The following is a 23,692-nucleotide window of genomic DNA, read 5'->3' on the forward strand; positions in this document are numbered from 1 at the left end:
CTACGATTTAATGAAATAAAAAAAGGGGAGATAACTTAAACATTGCTATGATTTAATGAAATAAAAAAAGGGGAGATAACTTAAACATTGCTATGATTTAATGGAATAAAAAAAGGGGAGATAACTTAAACATTGCTATGATTTAATTGAATAAAAAAAGGGGAGATAACTTAAACATTGCTATGATTTAATGGAATAAAAAAAGGGGAGATAACTTAAACATTGCTATGATTTAATGGAATAAAAAAAGGGGAGATAACTTAAACATTGCTATGATTTAATGAAATAAAAAAAGGGGAGATAACTTAAACATTGCTATGATTTAATGGAATAAAAAAAGGGGAGATAACTTAAACATTGCTACGATTTAATGAAATAAAAAAAGGGGAGATAACTTAAACATTGCTACGATTTAATGAAATAAAAAAAGGGGAGATAACTTAAACATTGCTACGATTTAATGAAATAAAAAAAGGGGAGATAACTTAAACATTGCTACGATTTAATGAAATAAAAAAAGGGGAGATAACTTAAACATTGCTACGATTTAATGAAATAAAAAAAGGGGAGATAACTTAAACATTGCTATGATTTAATGAAATAAAAAAAGGGGAGATAACTTAAACATTGCTATGATTTAATGAAATAAAAAAAGGGGAGATAACTTAAACATTGCTACGATTTAATGAAATAAAAAAAGGGGAGATAACTTAAACATTGCTACGATTTAATGAAATAAAAAAAGGGGAGATAACTTAAACATTGCTACGATTTAATGAAATAAAAAAAGGGGAGATAACTTAAACATTGCTACGATTTAATAAAATAAAAAAGGGGAGATAACTTAAACATTGCTATAATTTAATGAAATAAAAAAGGGGAGATAACTTAAACATTGCTATGATTTAATGAAATAAAAAAGGGGAGATAACTTAAACATTGCTACGATTTAATGGAATAAAAAAAGGGGAGATAACTTAAACATTGCTATGATTTAATGAAATAAAAAAGGGGAGATAACTTAAACATTGCTATGATTTAATGAAATAAAAAAGGGGAGATAACTTAAACATTGCTACGATTTAATGAAATAAAAAAAGGGGAGATAACTTAAACATTGCTACGATTTAATGAAATAAAAAAAGGGGAGATAACTTAAACATTGCTACGATTTAATGAAATAAAAAAAGGGGAGATAACTTAAACATTGCTATGATTTAATGAAATAAAAAAAAGGGGAGATAACTTAAACATTGCTACGATTTAATGAAATAAAAAAGGGGAGATAACTTAAACATTGCTATGATTTAATGAAATAAAAAAAGGGGAGATAACTTAAACATTGCTACGATTTAATGAAATAAAAAAGGGGAGATAACTTTAACATTGCTATGATTTAATGAAATAAAAAAAGGGGAGATAACTTAAACATTGCTATGATTTAATGAAATAAAAAAAGGGGAGATAACTTAAACATTGCTATGATTTAATGAAATAAAAAAAAGGGGAGATAACTTAAACATTGCTATGATTTAATGAAATAAAAAAGGGGAGATAACTTAAACATTGCTATGATTTAATGAAATAAAAAAGGAGAGATAACTTAAAATATTTTCATCGAATTATTTAAGTGTTTATATTTTTAATAATTTTGTTAAAATTAAAGTATTAAAATATAAGTTTATGTTTATCTAATGATTTGTAGTTTTAAAATAAGCAAACGAACTTGGTTGTTTCTCAGAATGCTTTTGAAATATATTTTATTATATTTTAAAGTAGTTTACATAAAAAGTCTTTATTTAAACCCTTTTTAAAAAAGCATTTCTTATAAAGTATGCTATTATATAAAAAAATTTCAAAAAGCATTTGTTATAAAGTATGTTATTATAATATTTAAAAAAAAAGCATTTGTTATAAAATATATTACCATAAAATATATTTTAATTTTGCTTTAAAAATATTTTAATAACTCTTTATTAAGAATAAAATTGTTCTTAAAAAAATGTCAAAGTAAAATATATATTTTTATTAAAATCTAACAATTCCAAAATTTTTTAATTTTATTTATTTTATTTAGAGGAGACTTTTCTAGGGCATTCACCTTCAAGCAGAAAAGTCAACCGGAATCAGAATTCAAATAAACATGTGAAATTTGAAGATCACCCAAAAGCAATTTTTTGCCACTTTTCAAATTGTTAATATTTTAAATTAATTTCAAAACAAAAAAACTGTTTAAAATATTAAAAATTATATTTATAGTTTTTCCAGATAAAAAGTTTTTCTTCACTTTTAGTTAAAATAAAACAAAGAAAAAACTTGTTTGTTTTTAACAAAGAAAAGTTTAAGATGAAAACAACAATTTTTTTATAAACTGAAATCAATAATGGAAAATAATCAAATTAATATTATATAAATAATTGATCGCTTTTAAAATAATGTAAAATAAAAATTAATCATCTCTCGACACTTCCTGATAAAGCAATACATCTTTGTGTTTTAAAAGTACAGGATTCAGAGTTGTCAACTGATATTTTTAAAACCGACTGATGAGGGAAAACAAATCTCTAGAAAAATCGCTAGATTTTTAACTTTGCTGGCTGAAATTTTCAAAAAACACTAATTTGAAACATAAAAAAAAACCCTCCAAAAATGAAAAACAGTTTATTTGAACCTCCTATCCTATGTAAAAATGTTATGGATATACAAAATATTCCGTGTTTTCTCAGTATATATTTTTGGAATTATATTGAAGCGATTAGCTCCCACATTTTATCAGCTAGTTTTATGTTTATTTTGGAAAGGGTATATTTTGTTTTGCAAGAAACAAATAAAAAATGAAACAGTGTTTAAACGAAAGGTTAAATAGAAATATATTACTAATTAAACATGACAATAATGACGTATTAAATATTGCTGAACAAATTCTCCACAAATATCAGAAAAATTAACATTTTCAAGAAAAAAAATTAAAAGAGAAATCTGAAAAACGCAGGCACCAAATTTATATGTGAATTAATTGATTTTAGAAAGGGAGACTCGGGAAAAATGGCACAAGTGTATAAATGGGAAAATAGCACGAAATAAAAATCTTTGGGGATATATAGAAAAGTGAAAACAGTAAGAAGTTTCTCAGTTAAAATAATAAATTATATCTATTAGTGTTTGGACAATTAATTGGAATCAGGAATCTGTAAAATCGGAACTTTTGGCGGAACAGGAATTGGTAAAAGAATTTCCAATGTCAAAAGCAATTCCTTTTTTTATCTTCTTGGCAACAAAATCTTTCACGGCTGGTAGTAATAATAATATTCATTGGTTTTACGTTTTATCAGTAAAACTTAAATCTATAGATCATGTGATTTTTAGGTTGCAGAAATTCAATTTACATTTAACGTTTAAAGAATCAGAATTGGTAATTGTATCAGAATCGGGAAAAATATTGGAATCGTCCCATCACTAATATCTACATTTAAAAGCACATAAGGACCCTTAGTTACTTTCATCCAAAAATAAGATTCTGTTTTTGTTAGATGATTACATGTGAATATTCGGCAAAAATATTTTAAATTTTAAATGGGGATTATATAAATTTAAATATTTGCCAATTTTTTTATATCTTTATTTGCATTATTTTTTACTGTTCTAAATAAAATTTAAGTTAAAGTATATTATCTGTTCTGATACTTTATCTTTTCTGTTCTTGGTCAATGGAAAAGAAATCCTTAAAGATTGAGAGTTAAAAAGAATGCTTCAGCCTCACTTTCTTTCTTACTTTGAGCAAAAGCACAGTCGTCTATTCATCTGAGTTTGGTCTTTTATTCCTCTCAAATTTCGGGAATTCTCACCCTCTTTCCCATAAAACCAACCATGTCTACCACTTCTTCCTCTCCTAGGCTCTGTGTGTTGACAGCAAACAGAACAGACTTTCTGTCTTTTGGAGATGAGTGCATTAGAAGAATTACTACTACCCCCCCCCCGATCCTATGATCACACATGCAACACTCAAGGACTAGTCTTTTGTGCCTTGTGCTTCTTCGTGGCTGACCAATCATTGTGTTTTTGTCAGGAATACTTTCAACACTTACTGTGCTTTCATCTGGAATGTCATCAATTAAGTCGTCATCTTCACCCACACTGGTTGTCCGTTCATCCAGTCTCTCCTTGATGGTCACAAATCTCTCACTGCCCCTTTCCAAATGCGTGCCAGAGCAGGTCATTGGTGGGCCTAGTTAGTCCTACTATAGGTTGCAGGTCTCTCACATGGCGTGGCATTCCATCCACCAATATATTTTGCATACTGGTATTCCCAGTCACATGTTCCACTCCATACTTTGTAGTACATCGTCCGTGTGGGGCTTTTACCCAAACTCAGTCACCCGTTTTGTAGACAGTTTGTTGTTGATTGTCTATTGGTGCCATTATTCTGTCAATTCCTTAAAGCCGTATGCAGTACCGACGGACCATATTGGCTGGTGCTGTCGTAGAGGACAAATTATCCTTTGACATAGCATTGTACCAATATACTGCCTCTGGTATGGTACACTGTTTCCTGGCTGCAATCCTATTGACACTTTTTATTTATTTATTTTTTTTTTTATTACTTTTTCACCCCAAACAAGGTGCATTGCCACTTTGGTGTAGGGGGCTACTATCAGGGGCAGCAACTACTGGGGCGCTATGTTGGGATTTGGGCAGCAAGATGTCGGTTCACGTTGCACTTGAACTTCTGCATGTCAATACAGTTGGGGAAGCAGGAACTTGGAATGGAATTCCAGAGTCTAGCGGTTCTGGGGAAGAAACTACTGGAGTAGAAAGATCTTTTGCATCTAGGGATCTCTACTGTGTGGGGGTGGGATTTAGCTGCCTGTCGGGTTTGTCGAGGGTGTCTACGTCTTGGGGGTACAAGTGTCTGCAGTTTGTCAGAGTATTCACCATTAAAGTACTTGTAGAACAGGCAGAGGGATGCAACATTTCGTCGATGGGACAGAGGCTGAAGCTTAGATGCCAGTTCAGGGCCTATCAGATTGGCGACTCTTTTTTGAACCTTGTCTAGGAGCGATAGACTAGTAGCAGATGCACCAGCCCAAATGTGACAGCAATACTCCATACATGGGCGAATGGTGGCCTTGTAGAGGTACAGGATACTTTCAGGTGTCAGTAGTTTTCTAGCACGGTAGAGAGAGCCTACCTTTTTCGCAGCGGCCCTGGCAATGTTTTCAATATAATTGTTCCAACTCAATGTTTCCTGTGAACGTTAGGCCAAGCAGTTTGAAAGATGTACTCTCGGACAGGGAGTCACTGGCCATTGCTATTGGTGGCAGAGAAGGTTTCTTGTAATTATTGAAGGAAACCAGTTTAGTCTTGGCAGCATTGAATGTGACCATTCATTTATGTCCCCATTCCACTACAGATTGGAGGTCATCCTCTAGTGTTTTTGCCATTTCTTTAGATATGTGTTCATTTGTTTTCCTGTCATGCCTGTTGTAGAGTGTAGTGTCATCAGCATATATACCCATCTCAGAGGCAGTTTTGTCGGGGAGGTCATTAATAAATATTAGGAACAATAGAGGTCCAAGGATAGACCCTTGAGGCATTCCCACATTTATATCACACTGTTTAGACGTACGACCGTCGAGGACAACCTGGATTTTTCTCTTATCTAAGAAGGACCTAATTATGTTAAGTATTCTACCAGCGATACCGTATGATTTAATTTTCCTGAGGAGACCCTTGTGCCATACCCTGTCAAAAGCCTTAGATATATCTAGAGCTACCGCTCTGCCCTCCCCCGCTTTGTCCAGTGAATGGTATATACGTTCAGAGATTACAGTGAGGATGTCAGCTGTGGAGCGGGCATGTCTAAATCCATATTGTTTGTCAGTCAGAAGTTTAGCATCTGTAAGGTGCCGGACTAGAGCCTGGTTAATTATGGTCTCAAATATTTTGGCGAAAAGTGGGAGGAGGCTAATGGGGCAATAATTTGATGGGTCAGTTCTTTCGCCAGAATTCTTGAATACTGGTACCACAGAAGCAGTTTTCCAACAGCCCGGAAAGCATGATTCATTAAGGCATTTTTTGTAGATTTTGGAGAGAACTGGGGCTACTTCGGCTGAGCACTTTTTTAATAGCACAGCTGGGATGAGATCAGGTCCACATGCCTTTGAAGTGTCAAGCTTTTATATACTTCTGTTTGTTTGAACTGGACTTATGTTGGTTAAATCTGCGGTATGCATGCTGCCTATGAGCAATGGCAGTTGTGCAAGTTGAAGTAAACCATTGGGGAGAGTGGGGCTTGCTATAAAAATTCCGCATTGGAACATGTGCTTCCATTGCTGTTTTGAACCATTCAGTGGTCTCATTTGCGCACTGTTCAGCAGGAAGAGAAAAAATATTTCCCCATGGGGCGTCTCTGATAAGATCTCTGATGGCTTCCCAGTCAGCCTTTTTATAATATCTCATTGTTTTGAGCACTGGCTCTTCAGTTTTGGGTCTAGAATTTAGGGTGATTTCTACCATTATCACTGCATGGTCAGCGTTCCCAGGTGGGCTGTCAGGATTTGTTGTACAATCCTCGGGAACTGTGGTGAGAAACAGATCTAGAAGTTATGCTTGTTGTTCATTGCTGGTCAAGGAAACGGGTTGGAAACGTAACCATTTGTGATAGGGAGTGAGATATAGCAAAACTATGCGTTGTGCTGCCCGCTGTGTCTGTGTGAGAAGAGAATCCAAGCCAGTTTATGTGGTGAGCATTAAAGTCACCAAATACATGTACCTGTGCGCTAGTGTCAAGGGAGAGTGCTGTGTCTATGCTGTCAGAGACTTTGTTTATTATGGTGCAGTGCTGGGTCGAGGGAGAGCGGTAGAGAAAATAAAAGTAGCTAATGTTGTGTTGTATGTTTAGTCTAAAGCACATAAAGGCTTGATCGTCCGTTTCTAGGTTTGTTTCTCTAGTCAGGGGGAGGGTGTTACGAATGTAGACTCCAAGTCCGTGCATATGTCTATCAGAGTCCTTACGGTAGAGTGGGAGATGGCCAGGCATGTTAAAGTAGTTAGAGGGGATGGAGGAGTGTAGGTTAGTCTCACTTAGTGCTAAGATATCCGGGGTATTTGTTAGGAGAAATGCTTCAACATCAGCTAAATTAGTTCTATGCCCATGGATGTTAGTGAATGCAAGCCTCAAGGGAGGAGGTGAGTTGGATTTGTTTGTCCCTAGGCCTGGTTTAAGCTTATTTTTTGGTTGAACTGTCATCATGTTTTTAAATAGTTTCAGTTAGGTGAGGGGCGGCTGAACAAGAGGTTATGCAGGGTAACAGACATGCAATACAAGTAGACCATTAGGTGACCTTTCTTCAACTAGGACTGTGGCCTCGGGAAAGCCCATCGGGGATGAGTGCAGGGTCCCTTTCCATGCGTGACATGGCACTACAAACATCCCAATATTACACAACTGTTGATGGAGCAGCCACTCTAAGCGCTACCAAAGAGTTACATCGCTCAATGATGCCATTACCAGAGGGAACATATGCACAATGAAAGCTGCATTGTAACTGCCTCCTGCTGGTCAGGGGTTGAAGGTGAGTCCACAGGTACATGAAGAATTCTGCATCTCCTGATTGCTGCAGTGACGGGTTCCCCCACATCTGCTTCCTCTGTCATAAGAGCCAGGGCACTCGCAAGAATCTGCTCCAGGGTCATTTGTTCCATTCTGGAAGATCCCCACAACTGAGCAAACAATCAGAGGAGTTTTCTTTTATTAACCGTGCAAGATCCTGCAGGTCACCCAGATATTCATCGACAGTTTCCCCAGGGTGCAAATGATAGGAGACAAACTTGTCATATGCCACAAAAGGGTCTGGCGCAATAGCCACGAAGACACATTTTACTTGCTTCAAATCTGCCCTTCGGTCATGGGTTAATCTCCGGTATACAGACAGCACGCCACCTCTTAGCCTGAATGGTAAAACATGTTCAACATTGTCAACTCCACACATTTCACACACCAGTTCTAACCATTCGGACACTGTGTGAGCAGGTGAGATGCCATGAAATTCAGAGACAGATATCAAATGCTTTGCCTGCCATTTAGAAGCCGAAATAGCTTGAAATCTGATCCTTCAGCCTCACTTTCTTTCTCACTTCGAGCTGGAACTTTCTTTAGGAAGGGACTTTCCTCTCCTTCCACTGTTTTCTCTACTTGAGCAAAAGCACAGTCGCCTATCCATCTGTGTTCGGTCTTTTATTTCTCTTGGGAATTCTCACGGTTACTCTCACCCTCTTTCCCATAAAACCAACCATGTCTACTACTTCTTCTTCCTCTCTCAGGCTCTGTGTGTTGATAGCAAACAGAGCAGACTTTCTGTCTTTTGGAGGTGAGTGTGTAACACCAAAGAGGGGCCACATCAGATCAGTAGGGTCGATGTGACGTTTTTGTTAAATGTGATAATCAATCTCGGGCGAACACCGGTTACAAAAAGAAAACAATAATTTTTTTTAGTTAATATTTTTATGTATCAAAATCTTGTTGTTGAGATACCATACGGTCGGGGGATAAAAATAGTAATCGCCGCTAAACTTCAAAGCGACAGATCAATTAAAACAATAATAAATGCTTTAGCCAAAAGGGACAGAATGACAACTTCAAAAAAACATACGTTTTGTTTGAAGTCGAGCGACAGTGACAAATTCCGAATCAGAGCTTTGAAATGTCGGATTGTTTTTGATCTGAGACACACACACACACACACACACACACACACACACACACGTAGTTGTTGGCCTCACAAAATATATTTGTGACAAGATCAAAACAAAAAGATAAATAGATTCTTTGGAGTTAAAATTTAACACACGCAATTGTCGGCTTCAAAGAATGTTTTTTTCGAATCAAATATTGAATGATTCGGTGACTATGATAAAGCCATTTGAAATTTGGATCAAGAGATTTTTCGGTTTTCCATAACATATTTTGTCAGAATGTTGACAGAACAATTAAATTCAAAGGGGAAAGAATATCAAATGGATATTTTTAAAAGATGAAAGCTGGTGATCTATTACAAGCTAAACAATAATATTTCCTCTGATTATCAGTTGATGGAAAAAAAACCTTTATAAAGAAGGCGGGGTCAGACAAGTTGGGGAGGAGTCAATTTGATTTTGGAAATTGGGGGTGGAAAAATAATACCTGCCCCAGGCCAAATTGACCAATGAGAAGGAATCAGGTGGATTGTTATCCATCAATTTGATTGGTCGAAGACGAACGTAGGCATCGTCATTATTCAAGGGTTTTACTATATAAGATCTGTAAAACTCGATTTAATCGGAAAAAGATTCGGCAGAGAGAGATCTCTGGAGAGACAGAGATAAGGTCTCGGTAGAGGACTCCAGCCACCCAACTTCTCTCTCCCCCCTCGCTGGTCGCCAGAGAGCTCAATTTGCAACTTAATAGAATTCAGAGGACTTAGGAAGAGACCAGCCAGAACACCTTAACGATAATTACAACGGTCCGCGACTCCGACCGAGTATCTCAATAACAAGAAGCTCATTCACAAATCTAATTGCTTGCTTCCATTTAATCTTCAATTGTACATACGTCTGTAGATAATCATTTATGAATTTCCTAAATACATTATATATCAACCAACCTCCGGAGTTTGTTTGCTGATGTGCTGTTGTTCCATGTAATTTTAATTCTTTTACTTGCCACTTGTGACGCCGTTCCCGTCAACGAACACCCAGTCAACAGGACGACCAACTAGACGATCAAGAAGAACAGGCCTTGAGGACCGTGCAACCGAGAAGAATCCTCCAACACCTTGACGAGGACTCACTGGGTGATGCGACATACCAACGGTTGGCAGACCTGGTTGCCCAGTTGACATAATTAATTACCCGGTGACTAGGATAGTCATAATTGGGCATCGACCCAGGGTTAAGATCATAACTGGGCCACGATCAGAGGTTCAAGGTCGTGTAAGACCACGTTGCAAGGTCACAAGTGCATTAGCAGAATTACTACTACACTTCCCCAGTCCCAAGTGCGTCTTTTTGGGTGTAGCAGAGTTTTCACTACATTAAAAGCGACCTTGTATTTAACTTTGCCATCTTAGGAAGGCAAGTAAATTTTTCTGTTTCATATGTGGAAAACTTTCTGTTTTTAAATTTTGCTCAAAAATCAATAAACTTTGCTGAGGTGTTAACAAATTCTGCATTGTAGTTAGAAAATTTGAAAAAAAAAGCGCCATTACGCAAGCATTTTTGCGTTCTTATCGAAAAAACGGAAGTACCAGTTTGTTCTTGTTTAAAACTAAGGATGGACAGAAGGCAGTAAAAACAACACATTCACTTTAGCCATCTAGCGTGTGCATGAAGAAATATGTGTCCCCATAGTTTAAAAATAGTCAAATTTTACTTATAGGTTTTTGCCTTTAAAAAAAAAAAAAAACAGTCAAGGAATTTTTTTTTTCTTTTCTCAATGAAATACATAAATTTTTGATTTATTATATTTTAATTCTTCTTTATCAAGTGAAAAAAGAAAACATTGAATGAAAGAGAAAGAAATCGTCAGCTTCCAATACTTACTGGACAATATAAGCAGGACATAGGCTTCTAATTAAAAAAAAAAAAAAAATTCAACGTGATTTTTAAAAAAGGTTTTACACTTTGGACTTTACAGGTAAATTTCCAAAAACTTCTTTTTTTGTTGTTTTAATTTACAATATATTATTTATTGATCTTTTATCTTCAATTTGTGATATATAAAACTTTGGTGAGTAAATTAATTATTAAAATTTTAATAGACATTTTAAAATGGGGGGGGTGAATTAAAAAAAACGTTTGTCTAAAATATTATATTCGGTTCGTTGGAAAAAGCATAAAATTTCATATTGACCCTGAAAATATCGTAAAAATTTAACCAATAGAAAAATTTTGATAGATTTTTAAAGTTTTAAAATTGAAAAAAAATTAACTCGTAAAATTCAATTGATTTCATTACATAAAAAAAATGGCTGCATGAAGTCGCGCTGGCACTTTTTAAACACTGTTTTTTTTTTAAAAAGAAAAAATAATAGAAATATTATTTTTTAAACAACTTTAATTGTTTATTTTGGAAGTATATTCCATAAACACAATAAATAACTCACTTTTAAAAGAGAAACTACGAGTTTTTATATTTTATTCGCAGTTTCGTATTAGGGGTGTAAAAAATTCCCCAAAAATTCTGATACACCTAGTGCTGAAATTGTTTACGTTCTTTTTATTCCATTTCTCTTAGCTGTCTTTACAACAAATAAATGGTTGCCTGTCGCTTAATCCTTGGGTTCTTCATTCTTGAAAAATTGTAAAAAAAAAATAAAAAATCTATGACTACCACTAGGTGTGTCAGAAATTTCGTGAAAAATAGTGAATAATTCCACTCCATCTTTCCAAGCTTATAACTCCTCGAAAAATGTAATTCAAGCCCTAATTTTTTTGCAATTAAAAGAGCAAGGACCAAGGTTTCATTAAAAAAAGAATTTTAAAAAAAAAAACAACGTGTTTTAAACCTCGGACTTTACAGGTAAATTTCTAAAAAACACTTTTTTGTTTTAAATTTGAATATATTATTTATTGACCTTTTCTCTTCAATTTGTGATATATAACACTTTGGTGAGTAAATTATTTACTTTTTAATAGACATTTCAAAATGGGAGGTGTGAATTATTCGACCCCCTGTCTTTCCAAGCTTATAACCAGTGGCGGCTCGTGCATGGGGCTGTGGGACTGCAGCCCCCCCCCAAGTTATTTCTACACAATATTAATGATAAAATTAAAAATAATACGTTTGTTTATTATTATTATTATTATTATTTTTTTTTTTTTCTATGTGTACATTATAAAATCATTAACTTTAATGTCGGTATCTCCAAATGCATATAATAACAAAAATAAAACTTGCTTGGAGCTGTGAAATTCACAGTTACACTTTCTTAATGAAATTCTCTTGTACGCATGCGCGGATTAGACGCTTTAGGCAGCCGATGAAAGCCTCTTGAAGAACTGTCGATTGGCGCAGTTCCGTGTCATGAAATTCGTTGTTTGCTGAGAGTGTGCGCCTGTATAGATATGATAACATTGTTATTGAAAAAAAAAAAAAAAAGGTTTACTTATATTTTTAAAAATTATTATTAAAATCTGCACATAACGTGTTCTTGTACATAAAATATTGTGCTATTTTTTTTTTTAAATACGCACACTTTTAGCATATTATATATTTCCGTCTGCTACCGACGGAAATATATAATATGCAGAAACTGTTTATTTTTATTTATTAAAAGTATTCGGGAATTTAGCAGTGAAGCTAACACGTGGCCAAGGGTAAAAACCAAATATACAATAAATAAATCTTACCATAAAAATAAAGTTACTTTTCCATCTACCTGCCTTTTTGCTCGTTTCTTTAAATGCTATTTATTTTGCAACAACTAAACTTTACAAAAAAAACTGTTTACATTTTTTTCTAGAAGCAAAAAAGCGAAGAAACAGTTTATGTTGAAAATACATTTTAGTTAGAAATCTTTTTAACGTGTATGTTTTAGATATAAAAAAAATTAGCATTTATTTGCCTCCGACAAGGACAATGTTAGAAGTTTTACACTTTGAAAAATAGATTTTTTACACAAGATTTTTTAATTAAAATGTGTTTGTAAGTAAAAAAAAACAAAAAAAAAACAGTTTTTTATAATTATGCATTTTTAAACTTTACATTGAATTTGTTAGTAGATGGGTCAGATAATACGCATTAAAAAAAGTAATTAGAAATCCTTCTGGACTGAGAAAATTTTATTTTTTTTGTTTTTTTGGGAAGAAAGCTACATAAATATTCGATGTTTTATAATGCTTATATATGACAACCTATTTTCTTATAATAAATCTCCACTTTATGTCGATCTTTACCGGCATGGGAAGGTCAGTAAATAGCCAAGTTTGTTCTTTTTATATAAAAAGCAAGTTGTTAAAAGATTTGTAAATAAAATTTTGTATCTTTAAATATTTTTGTTTGTTTGCTCAATATATAAAAATGTAAACTTTTTTTATTTTGCATTTTATTTACAAATACGTTTTGTTATAAATACATCTTTAAAAATAAATTTTATAAATAAAACTATTAAATAAAACGCTATTTTCAAATAGTAAACTCCTAAATTAACCCTCGTAGGGAGGCAGGTAAATTCAAAGTTTTTCTTTTTTGTTTTTATAAAAATAAGTTATTTTTTAAAATGTTTTTCGTTGTTTGCAAAAAAAACAACAAAAAAAACGCAAACTTTTATTTAATCTGAAAAGTTTAAAAGGAATAAATATATATATTATTTTTATTCTGTAAAATGTACATAATTTAAAAAAATCTTTTTAATAAAAAAGTTTTTGCGTATAATCCATTTCTGCTTGATTATTTGTCTTTGTTATATAATTGAATATTTATTTGAATGTTTGTTTATTATTTGATTGAATAATTCCTTTACACGATATTAAAAAAATACGTAAAATTTTTGAAGCAGCACCCCCACTAATTTCAGGCACGAGCCGCCACTGCTTATAACTACTCGAAAAATGTAATTCAAGCCCTAATTTTTTTTCAATTAAAGGAGCAAGGACCAAGGTTTCATTAAAAAAAATATCGAAAGAAAAAAACAAATAACGTGGTTTAAAAAAAAAAAGGTTTTAAACTTTGAACTTTACAGGTGAATTTCTAAAAAAAACTTTTTATTTTGTTTTAAATTTGAATATATTATTTATTGACCTTTTCTCTTCAATTTGTGATATATAACACTTTGGTGAGTAAATTAATTATTTACTTTTTAATAGACACTTGAAAATGGGGGGGGGCGTTGATTTAAAAAAAAATGTTTGTCTAAAATATTACATTATATTCGGTTTATTGGAAAGAGCATAAAATTTCACATTGACCCTGAAAATATCGTAAAAATAGAATCAATAGAAAAATTTTGATAGATTTTTAAAGTTTAAAAATTGAAAAATATTGAGTTCATAAAATTCATTACTGTTTTTTTTTTAAATAAAAAAAAATATTTTTATTACTTTTAAAACAACTTTAATAGTTTATTCTGGAAGTATAACCCATAAAGAAAATAAACAACCCACTTTTAAAAGAGAAATTACGAGTTTTTTTTTTATATTTTATTCGCAGTTTCATGTTAGGGGTGTCAAAATTTCCTACAATAATTCTGATACACCTAGACTACCACTAGCTCTAAATTTGGGAGTGCAACTCGAATTTAGAGTTAGTGGTAGGATAAGTTATTTGTTAACAACTTTTCAGAAATTAAGCCTCCCCACCCGTTAAATAAAAAGCGACCATTTGTTTATTTTTTTTTTTTTTATTCAGTGTGTCTAACATCACTTTGAACAAAAGATTAGTTGAAATTAGAAAAAAAAAAATCTTAGTTCTAGCATGTTAAAAGTATACTGCGTTTGGTACAAGTTTTTTGTTTTTGTTTTGTTTTTTGCGGTTATTGTTTGTTTGTTTTTTTGTTTTTTTTGACAATTGTCGACTGTTCACTTTTCTACACATTAACCAAGTGAATAAATTAAGAGGAGTGATTAGTATGTAAAGCTGTAGAGACTGGAACGCTCCCCCCCCCCCACCACCACCAGTAAAATGAATTTGTAAAAATCGATTCTATAGAGAGTTTTAAGAATGCTTAGCCGAAAAAAATGGTGAAAAAAAAACAAATAAAACAAATAGTCATTAAATCACAGTTCCTATTTACAATGCCTTCTGACGGAACACTAGAGTTAGACACCAGGGTCATTTTTTTAATGTGGAGAAAAGGAACAAAAATAAAAAATTGTCTCAGTCGTGAAGGATTTCTCCTCCACTAACAGAGAACAAGAAATTGAAGTGTAGCAACTGAAGAAAGATACTACACTTTGATCTTGACCCGAAGGCCAAGTATTAGCCAGTGTTGCCAAAGGCAATAACTGCTACTTTTTTTTTTACCTGAATAAGTTTAGTTTATGTTTTAAAGTAATTTCAAACGCTTTTCTTTATTTTGTAATCCAAAATTGCAGGTGTGCGACGTGTGCGTGCGAGTGTCAAATATCTCCAGATTTTCTAGAAGAAAACCGCTAGAGAGATGCAAATTTCAATCAATTATTTATTTTGTGGTAATTGAAAAATAATGCATTACGAGGAAACAAAATGAACTGGACTGGAATTTAATTTGTGAAACTAAAAATTTGCAAATTATACTTACATTTTTATGACAAACTTTTATGCTTGAATTTTTTTCATAAGAAAAAGGAAAACAAGATTATATTATATAAACAAAATATTAAACAATAAAATTTCTTTTTTATGTTTTGTCACTTCTTCTGTTGTTCCGGTGTCGTGTGTAGTATTCTGAGCAAATCGAGCGGATGCTGATCGATTGCTTTGAGAAATCATTCATAACAGGAAGTGTCATGGCGGACAACAACGGAATTATCGTTATTGCCCATAATGCATTGCTTACTTCCGCCAATTTATATTATTCCTTTACTAGCATTTCAGCCCGGCGTTGGAGGTGTATGTTGAGAAAAAAAAAAAAAAGGTCAATTTTTGTAAACTTGGACCCCTATTATGACCCCTTAACATTTATTGTTTTGGGCTCAAATCAAGTTAGTAAGTTAGATCCATGTCCAACGAACCTATATCCAAAATTTCAAGCGTTTAGACCCAAAATTGGTGGAGGAGTTTGGTAGAACTCTCACAGGTCAATTCATTGACCTTTGACCCCTTAACAACCAAATTTCTGGCCGGAAACCGACCACAAAGATTTTCCCAAATCTCAGTACCCTGTATATCAAATTTCGAGTCTGTAAGCTTAAAATTTACAGAGTTATTGCGTAGGGAAATGTACACACAGACACACACACACACACACACACACACACACACACACACACACACGTTCACTTTTATATATAGATATATTTTGCACTTCTACACTTCAATGATGAGAGTCGAATGTGTGCATTTTAGTTTTAAGAATGGCCGCTAGAGGGCGTTTGTCAGCCTAGAACAGGGTCGATAACTCATACTTTTATTTTGATATATGGTTATACAATCTTACTATGAAATAAAACAATCTTTCTGTAAAAAATTTTTAAAAAGTATTCTTAGTAGTCAAAATTGAGTGTGACTGCAGTCATGGAGATGGGCTGCATGTGTGAACTCGAAACCCGAGCGATGGGAGACGAGAAGGCGACGAATCAGCAGGTTGGATTGCGCATTAATTTGCATAAATGAGATAATATAAGGCCGGGAGTTAAGATGTTTGGGAGAGTCGAGCCGCTGAGTTCTCGAGAACCGGATGGAACCTGGTTAGAGCGGAGAGTGTGGCTGAGAATCCAGTGCAGGTTTTTTTTCAATTAGAAGCTATTTCAGCATTAAATATGGAACCAATGCGGCCGAGATGAAATGGGAAATTTTAAATGATTCGCGTCGAACCTGAAAAATTAAAAGTTACGTTGAAAATTAAATGAGTCGTGTTAAACTGTGAAGCTTGAAAATATGAAGTGAGTCAAACTTTTTTTTGTCTTTTTGTTTGTTAATCCCAGTGGGATTCGTTGGATTTCTTTAACTATCGTCGTCAAATGAACGTGTTGGAATGCAGTTCGGTCTACTTGTTTGTATTAAAGTCGTCGTTTTTAAACATGGAATTTGGAATGAAATTCGCTTATATTTGTTTAAAAAAAAAAAAGAAAGGTCATCGCTGTTAACAAAACTTAAAAATTCGATTCAGACCACCTGTGTGTATTGTGCCAGTTGACACGGTTAAGATTCGGATTAAAAATTGTTATAAAAATAAATACAATTTAGGCGCGCAGTATGATTATGATTATGTTGGCGCGTGAAAAATAAAAAATAACTCCCATGCAAATTCCGGTGTGGCCTTATATATTAAATCGACTCAAAACGAGCGGATGTAATACAGAGCACCCCACATGATGTTTCCGTCCAATGGGATTTCTCCAAGGACATTTTTCTAAACTTTTCTTCTTAAGCTCGCTGGGAGCCGGTCCAAATAGTATTTAAGCACACACAAACATCAAATCTCTCTCTCAACTGCATTCTCATTCAGACGTTCAATTTCACCGCTCCGCGCACTTCATACAATTTCACAGGCGGACATTACCTATTGCCTCTCTTACCATGTTTTAACATATGAACAATTCAACAAAAAAGACATTCTCCTTTTTTTATACAAACACTTAAAAAGGACTTTTGAACTCATTATAAAGAGAATTATATTTTATTTGTTAATGGTTAGTTTCTGTGAATAAACCTCCGTTTGTTTTGCATGTAAGTCTTCTTTTTATTTTTTATTTATTTGTGGAGGAAGTTAGTTCCTAAAAAGGCCTGACGACCCCCACAAGTTGATGACCCGACTTAGAACATTGCATGCACAACGGAATCTCCTTACAAGCTACACGCGGTTTCCTAAACTACTTGCTATATCATGCCTGTGGTAACACTCAAAGGAAGTAAAAAGACGACGCGAATCTCAAGGGATGATACAAGCCGTCAAACGAAGCGTGGATCTCAGTACAATATAGCAACAAATTAGCGAGTTATGCCGATAATCGCTATAAAATCAAAAATTAAACAAATCATGATTCAGTGTCAAAACAGCACTTTTGCTCATCAGGCACCCTCCAACAACGAGTTGGTGATAAATAACGTGTAATGAACACACACGGCTACAATTCAGCCGATCCAAACGTGAACACGAGCGTGTAAAACCCCTCGGAAAATGATCTACCACAATCTCGAACTTCACTCGGCAGTTTAACAGACCACAGAAAAACAGACCCTAGCAAAAGCAACATTTTTTTCGATCACGATTTCAAGCTTCGCGTACTCAAAACAAGTCAACCGACAGTTTAAAGACTTTAAAATCACTTTCAAACGAAAAACAGAAAAACGGAACCTCCCCATGCTGAAACACCTATGGCTACATTAACGCTAAATATACCAGCTTTTAATCCCACCAATATAAAGATGTGGTTTATCCAGATCCAGGCCCTTTTCGACGCAAAACGGATTACGTCTCAGCGAACCAAGTATTGTTATTTGGTTGAAAAACTCCTGGCAGACGTCGTCGAAGAGGTGACTGATTTATTGGAGAACGTACCAGAAAATAATCCATACGATAAACTTAAGGAGGCCATTTTGAAACGGACTGGCTGATCAAACGAGACAATGTTATGCAATCTCTTCACCCAAGTAGAATTGGGAGATCGCACACCATCACAACTTTTACGATACATGCGATCATTGCTAGGGGACAACAAAATGTCCGAAAATATAATGAGAAGTTTGTGGCTGGATAAACTCCCAGACACAACAGTACAAATTCTGGCACCCACAACGGAAGAGACAAGCACTGAAAAGCTTGTCGACATGGCAGACCAAATTCATAAAAATCTGAGGAACCGCAAAGTAAACTCAGCACAAGCACAGCCAAAACAGACGAGAGACGACGAAGTAGCCGGACTAAAAACTATGGTCGAAAATTTCACTCGTCAATTGCAGGAATTAATGCAAATAAACCGTTGTTACTCATTTAATAAACGACCTAACTACTGAAAACGAAGTTTTAGTAGAGGTCGAAGCAACACACGAGAACGAGCGAACGAAATCTGTTTTTACCACAAAAAATTCAGCACAGAAGCGAGGCGTTGCACTTATCCTTGTTCTTTTAAAAACAAGAACCAGGGAAACGATCATTCCAGCCAGTAGTGAAGACAACTGTCGCTGGATTTTCCACTAAAGGTCGTTTATTTTATATTCATGACAGTAATCACGGATATAACTTCTTAATAGACACTGGAGCCGAAATAAGTGTAATACCACCGCTACGTAAACAGAAAGCTACTCCACAGCCTTACCACCTCAAGGCAGCTAATGGCACACAAATACCGACATATGGTGAAAAGTACTTAAGCGTCAATCTCGGCTTGCGTCGCACATTTTCGTGGAATTTTACCATAGCCAACGTGACGACACCAATATTAGGAGCAGATTTCCTAGCACGATTTAATCTATCGGTAGACATGACTAATCGCACACTGACTGATAACCAAACAAAAGTCTTAATTAAAGGTATCACCACAAGATACCAGTCTACTGGGATTAGTTCTGCCTTACCTGAAGAGACGTACATTCGTCGGCTGTTTCAAAAATACCCACAACTTACTCAGCCATTCAAAGTCACGGATAATATTAAACATAATGCAAGGCATTATATTAAAATGAATAGACAACCCATCTACGCCACCCCCAGACGTCTGAAGCCGGATAAGTACAAAATCGCAAAAGACGAATTTCACCGCATGTTACAACAAGGAATTATCCGACCTTCCAAAAGTGCGTGGTCATCTCCTCTACATATGGTACAGAAATCAGACGCGACAACATGGCGTCCTTGCGGCGATTTCAGGAGATTAAATTACACAGGACCATACCAAGTTTTGGACAGAAGTGAAAAATATTTTACTGTCCAAAGGAAAGACAGGAAAGACAACATCGCGATCGACCGAATTAAACTAGCATATATTGAGGAATACCCTCAGACAATTTCCCCACCAGAACAAATTCCCTTAGAACATGGGAGTCCAGCAGAAAATGACGGGAACATCAAACCTACGACAAAAACAGGTAGGAAAGTCCACTGGCCGAAACATTTCAAGGAATACATTACATATTAAAAAAAAATTTTCTTTTTTTTTTTTTTCAATCTGGGGGGAGTATTGTGCCAATTGACACGGTTAAGATTCGGATTAAAAATTGTTATAAAAATAAATACAATTTAGGCGCGCAGTATGATTATGATTATGTTGGTGCGTGAAAAATAAAAAAAACTCCCACGCAAATTCTGGCGTGGCCTTATATATTAAATCGACTCAAAACGAGCGGACGTAGTACAGAGCACCCCATGTGATGTTTCCGTCCAATGGGATTTCTCCAAGGACATTTTTCTAAACTTTTCTTCTTAAGCTCGCTGGGAGCCGGTCCAAATAGTATTTAAGCACACACAAACATCAAATCTCTCTCTCAACTGCACTCTCATTCGGACGTTCCACGCGTGTTACTATCACTTTTCCATTTTCACTGCTCCGCGCGCTTCATACAATTCCATAATTTTATTAAAGAACTTGAAATGCGATTCAGATGACTTGTATGTATAGAAGTCATATTTCAATGCAGAATTTAAAATGAAATCCTGTTGTGCTGACAAGGAAAAAGGGTGTCGTTTTTAAACGATAGATTTATTTTATAAAAGTACAATTCACGTCGGATTTTATTGTTTGAAAAATTCATCGCTTTTAAAAGAACTTAAAATGTGATTCGGACGACTTGAATGTATTTAAAAGTTTTTTTTAAATACGCAATTTAACATGAAATTGTGTTGTGCTGAAAAGTTTCTATTCTGTCGCCTCTTGGATCTTCCGACCACTCTGTTGTATCAATTAAGATAAAAATGAAATGTAATAAGTCCCCAGACGTACCTCTCCATCGTACAGTATATCGATACACTAAGGCTGACTGGGATAGCTTCCGTACATTTATATCTGATCTACCTCTGCATTCCATGTTTAAAAAGGATGTGTCCTCTATAGTATTAGACCTGACGGAATGGTTAATTGTAGGTATTGACCGTTTCATACCCTCGAAAAAGTTCCAGCAAAAACCTAACAGCCAGCCATGGTTCTCTCCAAAATGTGCTGCTGCCATTGCGCACAGAAATCACTTTTTCCACTGTTTCCAACGTAATAGATGTATGAAAACTAAAGCCGCTTTCAGGACTGCCAGCAACCATTGTAAGAAAGTAATAAGGAACGCAAGAGAGTTGTATGCTCAATCTGTTAAGTCCAAAGTAGCTGAGCAGCGGCTTGGTTCCCACCAGTTTTGGCAAATAGCAAACAGAATCCTGAACAGAAGCGTGTGCTCCATCCCAACTATTATCAATGGACCTGAGGTAATCTCGTCAGCATCAGACAAAGCCAAACTCTTTGTCAAGAAATTTGCAGCTAATTCTACCTTTGCGATCAAGGCTGCCAACCCCCTATATTTCCTCCTGTATCAGAAAACATGCTATGTGATATACGTATATCTGTACGTGATGTTGCCAAGCTAATCAAAAACCTTGATTCCAGTAAAGCAACTGGCCCTGACGGTATTCCAATTATAGTACTCAAAAAACTTCAACCTGAACTAGCGCCCATACTTACAAAACTGTTTAAACGTTGTCTTAAGGAGAATAGTTTCCCATCTCCCTGGAAAATTTCATCAGTATGCCCTGTATTTAAGAATTCAGGTGATCGCTCATCCCCCTCAGTACAGGCCAATAAGTCTCCTGTGCGTCATGAGTAAGTTGCTGGAATCTGTGTTAAATACAGAAGTAATCAACCATCTCAACAAAAATAACCTTCTTAGTGACACTCAATATGATTTCCGTTCTGCTAGATCTACAGCAGATGTGCTTACAGTTATATCTCATAGGATTAGCAAATCTCTCGACGGAGGCAACCTTTCTAGGGCAATTGCTCTTGACATATCTAAGGCCTTTGATAGGGTATGGCATAAAGGTTTACTTCATAAGATCTCTAGCTATGGTATTGCTGGAAATGTCTTCTCAATTATTAAATCATTTCTTTCTGATAGGTTCATAAGAGTAGTAGTTGAGGGGCAAAAATCAGAAGCTCACAGTATTAATGCCGGTGTCCCTCAGGGATCCATCCTGGGCCCAACTCTTTTCCTGATCTATATTAATGATCTTCCAAATCACATCCTTACATCATTTGTAGACATTTATGCTGACGACACTACCATTTATGGTAGCACATCTAAGACAGTAAACGACCAAGTTCTCTCCAATTCTCTCTCCTCTGATCTTGAGCACGTAGTACAATGGGGTAAGGAGTGGCTGGTTACTTTTAATGCATCTAAAACCAAGCTTCTCTCTTTACATCATCAACATTCTGATCCCCATCTGGCATCAATTGAAATGAATGGCTCTCGTCTTCAGGAGGCCTCAAGTTTTGACAAGCTTCTTGGCTTGACCATTACTCCTGATCTTAAATGGAACACGTACATCAAATCTGTTGCCAAGGCCGCTGGAAAAATGGTGCGATCTTTCTATCGATCCGGTAGATATCTCACTGCTGATGCTATTCTCTATCTATATAAGAGCCAGGTACGTCCAAGGATGGAATACTGTTGCCACATCTGGGCAGGAGCTGCTAGAAAGGACTTGGCCTGCCTTGATAGAGTTCAAAATAGACTTCGTAGCCTCGTAGGAGATGTCCTTTTCTCTTCCTTGCAACCTCTATCTCACAGAAGAGATGTTGCGAGTTTGTCTCTGATGTATCGTTATTTTCATGGAAAGTGTTCGACTGAGCTTCAATCTATGGTCCCCCCTCGCCAAACTTTCACAAGAAACACTCGTCTAGCTGTAAACACTATCAATAATTCCCCCCACTCTTTATCTGTGCCTAAACCTAAACGTAGATTCCATGAACAAAGCTTCTTTCTTAGAACTGCACGCCTGTGGAATTGTCTTCCGTTTTCCTGCTTTCCGGCTGACTACAATATGATTGTCTTTAAGTCTAACGTAAATAAGTTCTTGATGAGCCGTTCCATATAAGTTATCAAATTTACCAAATTTTCATTACTAATGATTACTATATTGTCCAATTTCTAATGTACACTCTTTAACCCTTATCCTTGAGTGGCCTCTTGGCCTTGATAATGTGGTGATGCCTATGTAAAAAAAAAAAAAAAAAAGGAGAAAAAAGATGTCGTTTTTGAACGATAGTTATTTTGGTGAGAATACAATTCAAGTCAATTTTGTTTTTCAAGAAAATGTAGTTGCTGTTAAAAAGGATTACAATGCGATTTAGTTGACGTGTATATAAAGTCGTTTTTAAATGAGAAATTTAAAAATTAATTTCTGTGTCTAGCCGTGTAGCCCCACTTTTGCTAACTAGTATCTGTCTTTGTCGGAGAGTAGTGAGGGCTAGCTGTGTCTAGCGGAGTAATGAGGGCTAGCTGTGTCTAGTGGAGTGCGCTAGCTGTGTGTCTAGTGGAGTGTTGAGCGCTAGCTGTGTCTAGCAGAGACGAATACTACTTCCCTACCCAGTTTATGATCATGAGATCAGGGGGCGGGGGTAGTGAAAATTGAGTGTGCTACTGACAAACTAAAATTATATTTTGATATATTTTTATACTGTAAAAAAAAAAACAAAACAAGCAATTCTAAAAAAAAAAAAATAAATGTTTCATGTTTTTTACATTTATTTTCACTCATTGAAAAGAAATGCTATTAAAACTTTAAAACTATATTTTGATACATTTTTATGCAATAAATGTTTCGATTTTCATATATTTTCTTGTTCTTTATTTCGTTATTATATATTTTTGCTTCCTTGGAGAAATTTGTTTATATTTGAAGTTCACAGAACGGCCGATAGAGAGCATTCAAAGAACAGGGGTCGATAACTCATCTTGGACGCCACATGTCATAGACATGCAGAAGTGTCATTTATTTCAACCTTTATAACGATTTTCTTTTAATTATTGTACCTATTTACTATGCCTCCCCACGGGACAGTTAGACACCAGGGTCGTTTTTTAACGTGGAGAAAA

At 35.0% G+C, this 23,692-nt stretch overlaps 1 protein-coding gene across 1 annotated transcript in view; it reads right to left on the bottom strand.

Moving 5' to 3' along the window:
* LOC145271019 (uncharacterized) overlaps nucleotides 1-15,481 on the bottom strand; it is a 31,052-nt gene extending 15,571 nt beyond the window's left edge. The window contains exon 1 of the mRNA XM_080126580.1: nucleotides 15,255-15,481. The gene's annotated coding sequence lies outside the window, so the exon portion shown is untranslated. The remainder of the gene's footprint in view (nucleotides 1-15,254) is intronic.
* Nucleotides 15,482-23,692: the final 8,211 nt, after the last annotated feature.

The sequence above is a fragment of the Euprymna scolopes genome, chromosome 46 (assembly GCF_053919585.1).
Source record: "Euprymna scolopes isolate OS-2025 chromosome 46, ASM5391958v1, whole genome shotgun sequence".
NCBI lineage: Eukaryota > Metazoa > Mollusca > Cephalopoda > Sepiida > Sepiolidae > Euprymna > Euprymna scolopes.